A 17,584-nucleotide genomic window follows, 5' to 3' on the forward strand; every position below is an offset into this window, starting at 1 on the left:
ACAATATAAACGCCACACACACAATGTCTCGGCCTCATTCTCTTGATTCATTTTTGATTCTTGAGACAGCAGAGACTGCCAGAGAGAGAGCAATGGCACCGGCGAGAAATAAAAAGTTTGTCCAAAGCAAACTCATTTTCGACGCAACGACGCCTAAACCTGTACCGCCACCTCCAACACCAGCAGCAGACACGGCAGCAGCAGCTCTTGGCTCAGAGCCAACACCACCACCACCACCACCCCCACTGGAGGGGCACACAGAGGCAAGGGCTGCTGCTGCTGCTGCTGTCAAGTGCGATGATGATTTGAGGGCACTGTGGAACTGTGTCCTAGACAGGCAGATAACGGAGTTAAACTGCCGTTTTAAAGAGGACACATATGGAATTATGACTGCCTCGGAGTCTCTCCTGCCTGGATGTCCTTCTTTCGGCATGAAATAACTTTTGATGGGACCATGCAAGCTGTATGGGATCGCTATCAAAGACTCTGAACATGCTTGGTTCATTGAGAACATCACACGGAGAATGGACGAGGAGAAATTGAAACTCCCCACAATAATGGAAGTACTTGACAACTGTCCTGAGTGCTCTTTTCCAAATGTTAACCGTCTGTTGAGGGCCATCATAACTCTCCCGCTAACATCCTGCACTGTTGAGAGACTGTTCTCTGCGACAAATAGAGTCCAGTCCCGCTTGAGAGCGTCTATGTTAACTGTACGTCTAAACAATTTGACACTTTTGACATTTGAAAGAGACCTAATAGGCAAATCAGATTATGATCACATAATCAGGCTCTTCAACTCAAAGCCCAGACGACTCCGCCTTGTATAGCCATTTTTTTGTTGCCTATTGCCAGCTTTGTTTTCGAGTATCAAGTGTTTTTTCCCCGATTTTATCTCATGTACATTATATCTGACTGCTTGTGGTATAAGAAAGTAGTAGGGGCGGGCCTACCACGTACTTGCCAGGCCTTACTCATAAAGAGATCCTGCGTCCGCCACTGACACACACACACACACACACACACACACACACACACACACACACACACACACACACACACACACACACACACACACACACACACACACACACACACACACACTTGCCTTACTATCTTTGTGGGGACATCAGAACAAAGTTTTTATTGAAAAACTTACCACAGCCTCACCCTAACCTCAAAATCTTGTTCCTAACCTTAAAACTAACCCTAACCTTAAAGGGATAATTCACCCCCAAAATAACTTTTTTCCTATCGATTAGTCACCCTATGGAGACTTGAATTCATGGATATGTTTTAGTTCTTGTCGCTTTCCTAAGCCAATAATTTGATTGGAGACACAAAGAGTCTCCTTTGTGTCTCATCAAATGGTCATCAAATTACTGGCTTAGGAATGCGACAAAAACTAAAAACTGTCCATGAATTCAAGTTTCCATGGGGTGAACTATCCCTTTAACCCCTTTGTAGCTGAGAGATAATGAAAGGACTGTATATGTGGATATTTGGCACTCTCCCGCGATTATTGGTCAGAACCAATACTCAGGACCACCTTGGTATAGTTGACTTGGACTACTGACTTTGTGACAGTATGACAGTATGGTTTATCAGGAATAACACACACTGCGCAGAGATTTTACTGGAGGCAAACTAAACAAAAAATGACATACAGTACTGGGTCATATCAACCTGAAAACAATCAATTATGATTGCGGTGGGCGGGCTTCAATGTCCAATAAGGCCCTTCAACCTTGTTAAGGGACTGGTATACTATACAATTAAGTGGAAAGTAAACTATACCTGGGTAATAATCATTTACAACACCTGTGCAATCATGGCCTTTCTTACACCCTTACTCTAATTTTACCCTAACCCCAACTGAAACTACAACCAGAGCTCATTTATCTGTACAAATGGCCCTTTTCCACATGGGGGCCAGAACAATATCCCCACAAGTTGATTGTCTCTGGTTTCACAATCCATGAGGAAGAAAAGATAGTAAAATATGCACACACACGCCCGCACACGCACAAATCTACACAATGTGTATATAGTGTATGGTTTCTCTTCACATTTAAGTACACGCACACGTTTTACTACTGTTTCTCTAGTTGGTAATTGCGAATTCCCATAGTTTTGTTTTCATACACTATAATTAAGTTTCTTGTTTGTTATTTTCACTGTGCCTCTCTACGAGATTTAATAAACATTGTTTGCAATGTAAAACAATTTCACATATTAAAGTTGTATATAACTCTTCTAGCCAGTAAACCAGACATATCTGCCAGTGCAGAAAAAAAAGAATTGCCCTCTGCAGATCTGGTCTGGCCCCGCTCGGTTGTGATTGGATTTCGCTGCCCCCTAAGTTGTGGGGCACCAATCAGGGCCCAGTATGTAAATGTGGGGTGGGTTTATCACCAGAGGAATTTATTTAAGGCAGCCCCTTGGAAGCATTTCCAAGGGGCTGCCTTAAATAAATTCCCACACAGAGATTCCAGACTAATATCTACGCAGTGATATTAGTTTGGCCATGCCAGGCTATAACTCTTCCTCAGTCTTTTTAGCAGTTTAATAGGCTTCGGGATTGGCAGGAATTTCATTTGAGGGACGAAGACAGAATAACTCATCTCTATTGACCTTTCAGTATTATTCATGTTGATTATATGTGAACTTCCGATCAATTTGATCTCTTCTGTGAGAAGGTTGCTGGTTGTCATGGAAACATATCACTCAGTTAATAAGATGAGAGGACTTACACACACAAAAAAACACACAAATAAAAATCATACAGGATAACAGAATTCCAAATATTGCATATTATAATGGCTCGAGTTTAGATACAAAAACAATTACTTACTCCTCTGGCATCCTGACACAAAGAGGAATTACATTTAATCATTTCTGCTAATTATCTTCTGATTATGGGCATTTCCCATCTTCAGTTATATAGCCAACGCCCTTATCGCTTGACCTTTTGGGTTGAAAATACAGTATTACAGTAAATAGAGCATTCAAGATGGTGTGGGAATCTTCTTTGTATTTTTTGATATTTTTTATTTTCCAGTGACCTTTAATTATGGACCCTTTGCCGGCCTCTGTCCGTATATGACTAGAAATACTGCATTGTGGTTGTATCCCTCCGCCAACCAGTTGCCATTTTCGTCCGTGTCTGTCCATACTCCTATAGTATAGTGAATGAAAACTTTACTTAAAGACTTAATATAATAAACATGCTTTGGTGAGGTCACAATGACCTTGACCTTTGACAACATGACATACTTCATTTGCGGGGTCCCCAGTTCAAATATGATTTTTTGGGGGCTCACAGCATAAAAAGGTTGAGAACCACTGGGATAACGAATGAACGACAGACGGACGGACGGACGGACGGACGGACGGACGGACGGACGGAGGGCTTGTCCGCAGTGTTCAACAGTGTTCAACAGAGGTTGGCTACAGTATGTCACTGCCACTGTTTAAGTTTTTCAAACTCAAACTCAAAGGGACACATTTTTTGTCCCTTTCGCTTGTTGCAAATCATTGCATACCATGATCCCTGACACACAAGGAAACATGATGTTTGTGTGCATTACATTCCTAGACGCAGGTGATTCCTGTATTCATCTGCGATCCTCTGTATCCTGGCAGAACTGTTTACATCACGTCTCCCCCCTCAGATCTCTGCTGCTGTCTCTCTGCTAGTAAAACTCTGACAGGACTGTTAGCACAAAGCATTCTGGGAAGCATAAAAAGTGTTTATCAAATCTACTATCACATTTAATGAACTGTGAGTTTGCCAATGTCTCTCCATCATTTATTCAGTAGCGTATTAAATCTGCCGACACATGCACGCGCATGCACACACAAACACGCGTGCCAAACATTCGCGCTCTAGCCTTATGATCCATTAAATTGAAGTAGACTTTTAGCAGTGATATTTCAAGTTGACTGTCACACAAGGGAGGAGCATGCGGTGATGAATGCGGCTGAGAATTGACAGAGGAAAGACATTAGAAGAGAATGAAAACAGCCTAGCTGCTTAACTGATGCCAAGACTACAGTAAACCTCCAATGCCAAAACACTGAAGTTAACAACGTAGACAATATCTCATATGGAGACAGATGATGGATGCATGAATATAAATATGCATGGAGTTGCAGATATACAGTATATCTGGATGGATGGATAGGTGGACAGATGGATCTAATTGATCGAGCGAATCGATGCATGGATAGATGGATATGTAGCTTATTTAGTGTTTTATGCGTTCCACTGATATTACACTGATGTTGTGTAGGAACGATGCGTTACACTCTTTCAGCAGAAAAAAAATCCCTTTTATTTCTTTGTAAATGAAAAGGTTTGTATGTGAAATGAAACATGATGTTTCATTCACATACGGCCTTGGTCTGACCTTCGCCATGATGAAGGCTCATTCATTCCTACATTCCTAGTATGGACCTCATACTTGGCAATACAGGTTTTGATTCTTATGAAGAAAGTATTAAAGTATTAAACACTTAAACCCTATGCGTAGTTGACCGGAGTCCCCCCAGCGCTCTGTATTAGATCTGCTAGTATTTCCCTCTATAGCAAATATCTGGCGAAAATAGCTGATCTACAAGCTCACAACGTATCACGATTGCGGCACGGTGTGTGCTTGTAGATCGGCTGTTTCTATTGAATGTTTGCCCCGGAGTAGGGAGGGATGCTAGGGTTCAAGTGATTAAGTAGTATTGCATATTATCAAATGTATTGATCAGAACACATATGAATCTTGTCGGTAAAAATTACTGACATCAAGTGAAACCACGCCTTGGTAACATTGCCGGTCTACCACGCAGTGGTAATCTTCGCCCTCAGCCAGGTGGCTTGTACCGTCACAGTCATTAGGTTTATATAAATGTCTGTGTTCATTGCTGAGTGTCCCGTACCTCATTAAGGGTCATTTGTCCATCGATCGGGGCCTCATATGTATTTCCCATTAATGCTACATTATCAGAGCTCTATATAGCCGCTGGTTGAAAGGTGATATGATAATTGCCGTGATGAGCCTCCATTCCTCCACCGAATCGGTCTGGCCGTTAGTAATCTGAGCAGCACTCGGTGTCTGTCGCTGTGACCTTGGTGGCTTCCGATAGCATAATGATGAGGAACTGCACTGAGAATTTGTAATGGCCATGGGGTTGATTGATTTGATCTAATAATCAATCAGGCATGGATGCACACACGCGCACACACACACACACACACACACACACAAAACACAGGCTTCGAACACACACGCGCATGTACACATGCACCTCTGACCGTGCACACAGGAGCACATGTGTATGACTCATGCACTCATCAATACACACACTTGTGAAAAAAAAGGGAAAGGAATGGAAAAAAAGAGAAGACTCAAAGCCATCATCACTCATTTCTTAGCAGAATTACAACATGCAAACAAATGGTAATTTTTTAGATTTCTCTCGCTGACCTGCGAATTTTACAATCTGACCCTGAAATGATATCTTCTCAGTAACGTACCTGTTCTATGTTAGACACATGAAGTAAAAAGAAGAAAAGTTTACTCATCTGAGCGCAGATGGCCTGCTTGCCTAACCAGGGCTGGGTCAGTCGTGGAGTGCAGCCGTCAGGAAATGAGTAGGATGCTGCGGGGGAGAAATCGAGAGACGATAGATGGCGCAACTGTTTGCATTTGTGGTGGGGGGCGCGCGCTCACACACACACACACACACACACACACACACACACACACACACACACACACTCACACACACACACTCACACACACACACACACACACACACACACACACACACACACACACACACACACACACACACACACACACACACACACACACACACACACACACACACACACACACACACAGACGGTTAGGGGTGAAAACATTATCTCCAGTTTTGCACCTTTATTTTACATTTCAGACTGTAGGTGGGCCTGAGATTAAGCATGCATGCACCTACACACACACACGCACACGCACACGCACACACACACACTCACAGTGAAGGTGAGTGTTCCCCTGGTGGGAATATGACATCACCTGGATGCTGCAGGCTGGTTGGAGGGCAGAGGGAGCCAATGGCTCATCCTGGCGGAACAGATTTTGATTGGTTCTGTCACCCTGACCTCACACCTCTCCTTTAGTCACCTCAGCGGCAGGCTTCAATGCTTTCTGCTCTCGTTTGTGAAAATATTATTTGATTTCATCCCAGCTTTCTTTGTTCGCTCATTTTGAAGACTTATTATATTAGTAATATTCTGTTTATTCTGTGATTAAGTAAACATAAGAGCTGCTACTACCGATTATTGGACATCTACATTTAACCACATGAACCCTAGCGTCCCTATTCTGGGGCAAACATTTGGCGAAAATAGCAGATCTGCAAGCTCACACCAAGTAACGTTGCGATGTGTTGTGAGCTTGTCGCTCGGCTATTTAGGGTAGATGGGAAATACATTATAGACACCAGGGAGACTCCAGTCAACTAAGTATAGTTTTTGTGGGGGTTTTACTTGCATTTCCCCATGAAAACAGTTGATTTAACCTGCATGAAATATAATTTCATAATCATTGGCTGGCTCTATTTCAATGGACTGTTGTCCCCCTCTTTCCTTTTTTCCTAACTGCCACCATTCATTCTCTTAGCAAAGCATGGCGGGCTTTAAACAGCACTCTGCCCAAAAATATGAATTCTACATCTTAGATAATCCAGTTTGGAGGAGGGGAGAGGATCAATTAATAACATTAAGGGTTAGGTTTCGGTACCCTGCATTGGCCAGATTATGCCCTGGGTGAATGAAATAGGCTCTCTCTCTCCCCCTCTCCCTCCCTCTCACCCTCCTGTCTCTCTCACTCTCTCCCTCCTGTCTCTCTATCACTCTCTCTTCCTCTCTCCCTCCTGTCTCTCTATCACTCTCTCCCCCTCTCCCTACCTCTCTTGCTGATCGAGCTCGCTCCCCCTCCCTCCCCCTCCTCTCCCTCTCCCCACCCTCCCTCTGAATCTGTCTCTTTATCTTCCTCTCTCTCTCTCTCTCTCTCTCTCTCTCTCTCTCTCTCTCTCTCTCTCTCTCTCTCTCTCTCTCTCTCTCTCTCCTGGTCGAGCTCTGGTCTGACATCACACACAACAGAAGATGTTGCCTAACAACAGCAATTTGTGCTGGCATTAACCGTTACATGATCTGTCTGAGCAGTCCATATGGGCATATATGCAGATTTGAACTGACGTCGTGTATGTCCAGTACATAGTACGTACAGTATATGGGTGTATCATATGCCGATTTACGCTGACGTCGGACAAAAATAGACTACACCGTGATGAAAATGTTTATATACAATATTATACACCCTTCCTTACTGTCTCTCAGTCTACATCCCCTCTGTCTTGTCTCCTTCCTTCTATCCATTACAACCCACAGGCCGACTGATTAAAAGATCTCGCATCGAGGTGGGCGGCCGTTTTGCTGCTAACGTGATTGGCTGCATGATTCGATTTTTCCGCTGAAAACAAAGTCATTTAGTTACCTTCTGCACCTCCCGACACTAAATAGAATGCCTTGCCTGATCGCCTGGCTGAGGCACGCACACACACACACACACACACACACACACACACACACACACACACACACACACACACAGTCTCTCTCTCTCACTCTCTATCTCTCTTGTACGTGTACCCTCTCTGACCGTGGCAGTGACAAAGTGTGTTTTATCGGATTAAGAGGGAAGTTGAAACGGCCACATTAACAGAAGGTTATCTGACACACACAGAGGAGGGTTCGGGTGTATCTGACATGTCTCATTGTGGTATTAGGTTCCATAGGATGGAAGAGGGGAGGAGGCGTTGAGTGCTGCCCATTTAACCAGACAGGAAATCATCAGATAGCACAGCATCAGGACTGATTAGCACTGGGGACACGGGCGATAATGTCTGTCAGGGCTTCAACAGTATGTCAACAAACCAATCTGCTCTGTGTGGTGCACTGGGTTCAGGACACGACTGTTAGCCACACAATTCACTCTGTGATTAAATGAACAATGCACCGGCCATTTTTCAGAGCACTTACTGGAACGAGGTCTTTGCCTTTGTTTACTCATTTGATCGAACTATGTATCGATGTCCCTATCTGCACAGCTTCGTTTGCCCAGCACTGAACCGTATTTAGGAGCCAAACTTGGCACCCAAAAGCTGATAGTATAGATGCGCTCCTAACTCATTTTAACTGAATTTTTCCTGTTTTTCTATTTAACATTAGCTGTTGGGGGGGATGCACTTTAATGCGGAACAAAATGTCAATCTTTGGTTACTGTAGTGTTGTGTAATTATGGCCGGAACGTTGAGAATTAAAATGCAAAGAAAAAGTGACAGTGATTGACAGTGTTTGATGGTCACAGTTCTGCAGTTCACTACGCACTGAGAATGACATATTGATGCACAAGAGAATCTTACACACCTGTTTGCGAGGAAATGCATCTGTGAGCGCTCCCTCACAAGTGTGAACATATGGCAGAGCAGACATTAGCATAGCGTGTGGGAGGAGTCCGTAGCCAGCGAGCCGTTCACTCTGGTCATTAGGTCTCATGAAAATGTGGTGTGTTGGGTAGCCATGTTTGCATTGAAGCGTGCGTGTGTGCGTGTGTGTGTGTGTGTGTGTGTGTGTGTGTGTGTGTGTGTGTGTGTGTGTGTGTGTGTGTGTGTGTGTGTGTGTGTGTGTGTGTGTGTGTGTGTGTGTGTGTGTGTGTGTGTACGGGCTGACACCTGCACGTACTGTGTATGATTAACACGCATACTGCTTTACATATACAGCATATACATATCCCTAATTTACTCAGATGGGTTAGTTAGGATTTGGCTCAAACAGCAGAACAATAATCGAGTTAAGGATGTGATTGTTGATAATGTGCACCAGCTTATATATTATTTATTTATCTTTTAACTGCTTTGAAATTACATTATTTCATAAACTTCTCTCTGCTTTTCCACTACTCCTTCACTAGTACTCCTGCTCCCCCCTCTCTCTCTCTCTCTCTCTCTCTCTCGCAATCTGCCTCAGACTCTTCTCTTATTTTCCTCTTGGTGTCTGTATTCTCATTGTGCCATATTGATTAGCCAAACTCACTTTCAGCTTTTAACAAGCGGGCCTCGGCTCCGAGGATGGCCCAGTTCTGTCACTGTTCGTAGGTTTGTCCCCCAGGGGCTGCCATAGGCCTCCATTAATGACCGAATTGTGGAACTCTGGTCCTTTGAGTCCCCTTTATGTTTCTCTTATTGGTCCTCCTCTCCACCTTTCCCCTCTATCTCTATCTCCCCTCCTTCTGTCTTCCATTTATTTCCCCATGTCTTTGGTTTGTTCCCTCCCTGCGTGCGTGCGTGCGTGCGTGCGTGCGTGTGTGTGTGTGTGTGTGTGTGTGCATGTGCGTTTGCGTGCGTGTATGTGCAATGTAAAATCATGAGTGTTCATTTAAAGGTAGGGTAAGCAATATTTTTTGGTTAAAAAAAAAAAAAGTGAAAAGGTTAAAGCATATATTCTGATATTAATCATTACAGTAGAGTGTTTGTTCAGTAACAGGGGTCTCTCCACCTCTTTAATAAACAAAAAATCACACCCAGTGTGAAGAGAGTGGTGCCTTTCATGAGTTCATTTCATTAAGGTATTATTAGCCTAAGACTGCTTTAAAATAACTTTTTATTGGCGAAAACATCTTTTAAATATTTTAACTCTCTTAAGTTACTTTTAAGTACTTAAAGTACGTTTACTCAAATTGTAGATCGGTCTTTGTGTGTGTGTGTGTGTGTGTGTGTGTGTGTGTGTGTGAGTACCATCTCAGCCTTCTGATCCAGGCCTCGCATGTCCTGCCTGCGGTAGGATATGTGGTTCCAGAATCGGGCTTCATAGTCATCTACAGAGGCATCGTCGCCAGCAAAGATAACCACTGACAAACTCATCACAACGCAAGGAAGCTACGTCATCTTCGACAACGATGGACTGCCAAGGAAGGAGGAAGGAGTGTGTGTGTGTGTGTGTGTGTGTGTGTGTGTGTGTGTGTTGCACTCAAGTTTGTGTATAATTAGTGTAACTGGTTGCATCTTTGTGTTGCAATCAGCCACAGCTGTTGAGGCCGTCTACAAACATACGGACGGACACACGGACAAAGTCAGTCCTTGGAGTGGCTAGCACTAATCAAAAAAACATTTTCTGGTGGGTTGCCAATTTCAGCCAATCTGGAGACAGTACCCATTTATCAGCTTCCTATTTTGTCTGCTAATTTCTTTGTGTCATTACTTCCAATTCCACTTGTTTATCATGTATTCTGTGTGAGTTCTCTCTCCTGATTGGATACAATTGGTATCACGACCTGAAAATCAATTTATTAAAGAGCTGGAGAGACAGGTAGACTCCAGATACTGAACAGACACTCCATACTATCAGAATATATAGCTGTTAAACACTTGTTTTAACACAAAACAATCACTTGAGAGTTACAAATGGATATGAACACTGAGGATTGAGGGTCAGCTCCATGTTGTTGTCTACCACTAGATGAAGTGGCTAGTATTTTATTATCTATTTTATCTGTCTTTTTTTAACATCATTAGGAGTTCATTTTGTGACTCCTAATACATTTATTTTATGAGTAATTGTCGTCCAAATTCTATTCCTCACTCAGTAGGAGTTGCATTGTGTGCCTCCAAAATGTTTAGGTGTTGCGTTACTACATTAACCAATTTTATAACACAGAATTTGCTTGTATCTTCATTCCTGAGCTGGCTGAGGGCTCCAATGTTGCACAGATTCCACCATTCAATGAAACCTTTTAAGCTAAGACGCTTTGAATGTGTTTAAAGGTCATAGCTTTAGTGTAGTATTGCCCTTGGCGTGACACTGCCCGTGAGTGCTTGACTGATCACCACACACAAATACACACTTTGTTCAGCTAATGTACTGAATACTAACTAAAATCCTCATTGTTCATTTAACTCTGTGAGAGTTATAAATGGACAAATTAACACTGCTTGAGTGTTAACTTGTGGCAATTTAATTGTGCATGATGGACAGAATATATATATATGTGTGTGTGTGTGTGTGTGTGTGTGTGTGTGTGTGTGTGTGTGTGTGTGTGTGTGTGTGTGTGTGTGTGTGTGTGTGTGTGTGTGTGTGTGTGTGTGTGTGTGTGTGTGTGTGTGCGCGTGCGCTTGCATGGGGGGGAATTGGGTGTGGTGTAAACAGTTTATTGATGGTTGTTGGCTACAGCAACTGCAGTTGTTGTAAATTCAAATGACGGCGGGGCTGGGTGCAGCCGCCCTGTGGTTGGGAGACTGGCCGTGCTTGGTGTGTGTGTGTGTGTGTGTGTGTGTGTGTGTGTGTGTGTGTGTGTATGTGTGAGATGGGGGGGGGCACGTGCTCGTTGACATATACAGCATGTCTTCCCCGTGTATGTGTGTGTGCGTGCACACTGACTGCAAAGCCAGCCAGGCTCTTTCCTCTCATACACCCCTCTTTAATGCTGCGTCCCCATGGACCAAAATCAGCTTTTCTCCACGCTTTTCACTGTCAGAGCATTTTACCTCGATCCTGCCCAAATGCCCATAAACCACTTACCGTAGGTCCACACACACACACACACACACACGCACACACGCACACACACACACACACACACACACACACACACACACACACACACACACACACACACACACACACACACACACACACACACACACACTATCCTCAGAAGAGTCAATCTCAGATGACTCACTGGCGTTCTGGCCATTAGGTCCATTTAAAGGTAACATAGAAAGTATATTTTAAGTAAATCGTTAGCCCACAGGGGCAGCTGTGGCTCAGGAGGTAGAGTGGCCTTTTGGGAACTGCAAGGTTCCCGGTACAATCTATGGCTCCTCCTGGCTTTGTGTAGTGTGAAGTGTCTTTGAGCAAGACTTAATACTGCCTTGTATTGCATTGCCGTCGTTGTGTGAATGGGTGAATATACAGTAACACAGATTTTAAAGCACTTTTGAGAAAGGCGCTATAGAAATGCACACGACTTACCATTGTCAGGTAAACTAAAAAATGCAACATTTTCTAAATGTTCATAAAAAACACTTTTTCGACTGGCTTTTTCGCTGTTTATACTACTTAAGCGGATAACTTGACATGCAGTTGTTGGAATGAATCACCTTTTTGGTATCACATTGTCTTTTTTTGATCTTTGGACTGTGGGATCTGTTTGGTGGCATGCGTGCTGTCACGTCTTTTAACTCGTGTGGTTGGAGAGACTTTGTTATGTCAATGTATTGGAAGTTTTTTCTTTCAAGGGATTAGAGCGGAATCACCTAAGTGGGCAACAAATCACAAAGTACAATGTTCTATTTAAAGTATTTGTCTTTTCAGAGTTCTTTTAACAAAATACATTTAGCTGTTTTGACAGGATAGAACCATGACAATGTCATCCATTTTCCCACTACACTCCAGACATTTAAAATCCATACAGAAACCGTTTGTTTTTCCAGAACCCTTGCTCATTCTTCCTCGGAAAATAGCCAATCTACAAGCTCACAACGCGATGCTCACAGCACACTGCGTTGTGAGTTTGTAGATATTTTCAGCGCACGACACTGTCGTACAACAAAGTATAAATCAGGCTAGACTGCAGGATGCCTTTGTCCTGAGGTCTATGGAATTATACTGATGCCTGTTATTGGCTAAGGCATCCTTGACAGCCCCTTGATCAGACCTAACTCCTTTGTTGTCAGAGTTGGTTATCACAGTCTGCCACTGACAGAGGATTGGGTCCAATAAATGACCAAATTGGACAGAATGAAGCACAACACAGAGCACTGGAGTTTACTAAAAATAAATAAGAAAATGTACGGTTATCCTCTCCTCCAGGCCGAAGGCTGGTGACAGTCTGGCTGTCTGTGTGAATCTAGCTAGTCTCACAAATCGCTGGACTGATCTGCATCAAACTTTTTGTGCAGATGCACAATAAATCTGCCTCATGGTGGTGCTATAGCAGCCCGCTTTACGTTTTGGCCTATACAGTAACTCGTGAAACGTATGTCGTACAATAAACATTTATTTTCCCCTGTATTCTTCTTGCATCATGATGTGTCTCTTCATATAATATAATTCCCTTTTTACGCCTAATTAGATTTTATTTTTTTCCCATTTTGCATTAAAAACACTTTTTTCTACTACTCCTACTAAGGATGTAACAATATGTTCGGTGTCGCAATATCGAAAATATCACGATATTATCGTGGACGGGCGAAGGTATCATATTGATTTTTATTTTGATATTTTTGGTTTGACCAGCTGCTTGAGCTATGAGCGTCTTCGGGGCAGATCATGTGTGCAGAGTGTTTGTGCAGATTCACTGACTGATCTTAGCAGATGATGTGGAGATTGAGAAAAAAAATAAGTAAAATATCTGCACTGAGGATCCCTATGACAAAAGTTCTCAAACTTTTACATTTCAAGGTCTCCCTTTAACTCTGACTGTATACAAATGCGGGTCCATTTGGTTCCATTTGTATACTGTCAGAGTTACAGACTTGTAAGGGTCAAATTAGACCCCCCTAAAGGAACCTTGAGAACCACTGCCCTATGAACACAAATAAACGCGTTGCGTCATTTCCTTTGTTGTGTACTGCATCGGAAAGCGGCAGCAGTCGACCGCTATTCCGCTGATTGTGCATTTCAGACTGTGACTAAACGCACACTATCGCTGCAAATTATTCTACATCTTTATCTTCCATTTGTAGCGATTCTCTCGCTGATTGCTGGTTACTAAACGACTAATCCGTTGTTGTTGCTGAATAAGAACAACCAATGAGTCTTAGCTTAGCGACTAACTTTGCTTGTCTGCTAACGCTGGCCTTGCAACCAGAAAGAGCTATATAGTATATTTTCCAGCGCTTACCTCCCTTCCGGCTCTTCAACGTATAAAATTCCATCACAGCCATACACATGTTACTCTAGATGAAGCCTGATATGTACTTGCATGCACATCTTGTCTCGCGCCGTGGAAGGCCGATGTCCAAGCCCGTAACGCATTGCTGCACGACACGGTATGGGCTTGTAGGTGTGCTATTTCTGGTGCGAGACACTGACACACAACAAAGTAAGGTGGAGCTACAGGTCTCTATCAACATAGCCTTACAGTAACTGTCTAAATGTTTGTACACAATATATGTCCAGAGCTGTGGAATCAACATGGATTAAAGTTGTCAGTCATTTTATAAATTTGAAGAGATTGTATATGGGTCAAACTAGCAATAGAATACATATTCTATTGCTTAATTGTAAATTGATGTACAGAAGCATCTTCCATAACAACCCTAATGGTCTTGGATTTTTTCATAAAGGCAAAGGCTATTTTTTCAACTGGAAGAACATAGGTTTAGAATTATAATTCTAATAACCTAAACATAAATCTACATATTTTGCTTATTGTTTAGGAAACAGCATTAGTGTGGGGGACTCCTTTCACACTGTTTTCTAAATCACAGACTGGGAAGACCAAACAAAAAAAAGCATGTAGCATATTGCATGTAGCATACTTTCTTTTATTAGATGCCTACCTACAGATGTTGTCCAAAACTAGCACAAATCTCTACACATTATCTCTGGAGTCATGTGATATACATGTAGCATATTGACTTTTTTGTATTCGCTGATTGTCTAAAGAGTCTAAACAACGCAGAGTGAAAAGCCACATGGGGCACAACATTTTTTTCAGTTTGTCAGAGACATGATTTTAGTTTTTCACCACATTATAGGTACCTATGATCTCAGGAGTCATTATCTTCTGCCCATAGGGGGCGCCGCGAATGCAACCGTATGTTGTACAAACGCTACGTCCCCCCCGTAGCTTCCTCAGGTCCTGACGGCTACAGCCCGACTTAAACAGCCCTGGGTAGCTCACCCAGCCTAGCAGAGATATACAGTACTGTACGTTCTGTGGAGCACCGCTTTCTAGTTATTGATGTGTTTATTGACCATTTGTTTCTTTATGTATTCCATTATTATACTTTGTCATGATATATAGTTTTGTTATGTCAGAGCAGAGTAGGGTTATTATTCAGAGGAGGTGTTGGTAGAGCCTAGTTATTGCCTGAGCACCTCAAAGAATTTTTATTTCATCCTGAAAATGTTTCCCTGAGATTTCCCAGGCTTTTTTAACACCAAAGCAAAGGCTCCTATATGAAACCATTTGAATTTGGACTGCAGTCTTTTTGCATCTCGTTCCAGACACATTCTGCACCTAGAAACGTGTGTTATTTATCAAACAGTTGCACTGGCTTGGAAGGGCAGTTTGCTTGTCATTTTAAGCACACCATGTGTGTCATCACAAGGTGCTCTTCTCTCCTTTTTTACATAAGAGAGGATTTCACACATAAGGGGAGGAGATATGACAAGTTCATTATGCATTCCACTCACACAGTCTGCTGCACTTTTAAATCCTCAGTGCTAATTTAGCTCTCAGAGTTATAAATAAGAGGATAAATGAACACTGATGTGGTCAGCTCCATGTGGTGGTCTACCACTGGTTGAGTAGGCTGATATTTACGAGCAAAAAGTATCTTTTGTTCATCGTTTTGTCTTGCTATCTTTTGTTTTGCATCATTAGGAGTTCATTTTGTGACTCCTAATGCATTTATTTGTATGAGCAATAGTCATCCAAATCCTATTCCTCTCAGTATGGACTTGCATTGTGTCCCTCCAAAATGTTGTAACGTTCTGTTCTACATTAATCACTTTCAGCATCACTGAGTTTATCTTTTATCTTCATTCCCGTTGAGGGCTCTGTGTTGCACAGATTCCACCATTCAATGACACCTTTTAAGCTCTGCTTCACACGGAAAAATGTCACTAGGAGGATGTCCTAGCCGCTGATGATGCGCAAGTAGCTGCTGTAAATTAGACATTCATTAAATACAGATTGTGAGCACAAATTGCACGAAAGGGGTTTCATGTACTGTACATTAATCTGGCCATTTGACCTGAGGCAGCAACCACTCGAGGTAGTACATTTTTTACCAATTATTACCACTGGGGCAAAAGTAGCTGATCATAGTGCATCGAATGTGATTGAGATAACCCTTCATATGTCAGTTAAAACATTTAAAAAACAATGTTCACAAAACAATTCACAAACCCAGCCAAGCATGGATGAATAGTGTGCAGGTCTGCCTCTCGACCATAACCAAAACGCTACTCTGACGTTAATTAAAGTTATAGTAATTAATAATAATAATAATCAGATTTAAATGAACACTCAGGATCACATTTGATTTGTTTGTGAAGAGTATGGGATTAAATGCAATTACAGCACATGCTAGATCATTCTGTGGCTCTCTATCAGGAATTAGGAGTCTGTGTGTGTGCTCTGATAGGATTGTGTTTTGTGTTTTGGGCCTACAGGGGAATGGGGAGAGAATAGCAAATCAATTATATCTGTAAATAATCTTGTTTAACGTGTGGCAGTTTAAACATGAGTTTTATAGCTGACGGCCAAAGCTTTGTTCTTACACAGCAGGGAGCATGTTATAAGATAAGATGAGATGATATCAGATAAAACTGTATTGATCCCTGGGGGGGAAATCAGGCGGTAATAGTAGCAACAGCAGTAACAGTGAAACATAAGAGGTAAAAGTAAGGGTTAAGAGCCAGTAAGAGTTAAGAGCAGTATTGCCAGATTGTGCGAGAGAAATAAGCAACCAGGTCTACGAAAACAATCCCAAAAGAAGTTACTAGGCCACATGAGCATACAAAAATGTGGAATATCTTTTAACATTTGAATTACACAAATCTTGTATGGGGGTCCCTGGCACAACATATTTTCAGATGGGGGGGGGGGGGTATGTGGGAAAATATATATATTTAAATTTATTTGGGGGTCCTTGACATGAAAATGTTTGAGAATCACTGGTTTAAACAACATTAGGAAGCAAGCCCAAATAAGAAACTACACTTTAGAGAAAAGCAACCCGAAAAAGCAACCCACAACTACCAATATTTACAAGCAATTTTACAGAAAAACAAGATCAAAGTCACTTACAATAAGCGGACATGGCAACCTTGGTTAAGAGCCAATACAAAATTAATAAACATGAAATGAAATATTTAGACACAAGACATCTGCACTGGATATCTGAAAGGGTAAATGTATACAGTCTATAAAATATACCTTTAGTGTATTTGTTTACATTTGTGTGCGTAATATTTTTTTCTGCCAGGAGTTCAAACGGTTCTTCTTATGTAACGCATTGGCCTCAGGTACAGGAGGAGAGAAATTAATCCACAGAATGAAGATTATGTCCCAGAATATGGGAACGTGTAGAGCAGATGTTATGTAACGGCTGGGTGAATCCACACGTGGACTCGTAGGGGTCCATTTGGTTACATTTGTACACTCTCAGAGTTAAATTAACACACCGGACTTTACAATTTAGCGTCATGCATACTCACAAACTATGATTTGGTTTGTTTCATGGTAAATTCGAATTTTTGATCACGTGCAACATTGATTCAACATGTTTC

The 17,584-nt window shown here is 42.2% G+C and overlaps 1 protein-coding gene across 1 annotated transcript in view; it reads left to right on the top strand.

The window, feature by feature from the left end:
* LOC308099846 (attractin-like protein 1) overlaps positions 1 to 17,584 on the top strand; it is a 404,123-nt gene that overhangs the window by 250,031 nt on the left and 136,508 nt on the right. The gene's annotated exons all lie outside the window — the stretch shown is intronic.

This window comes from Gymnoscopelus braueri (genome assembly GCF_963280865.1).
Source record: "Gymnoscopelus braueri genome assembly, chromosome: 14".
Taxonomy (NCBI): domain Eukaryota; kingdom Metazoa; phylum Chordata; class Actinopteri; order Myctophiformes; family Myctophidae; genus Gymnoscopelus; species Gymnoscopelus braueri.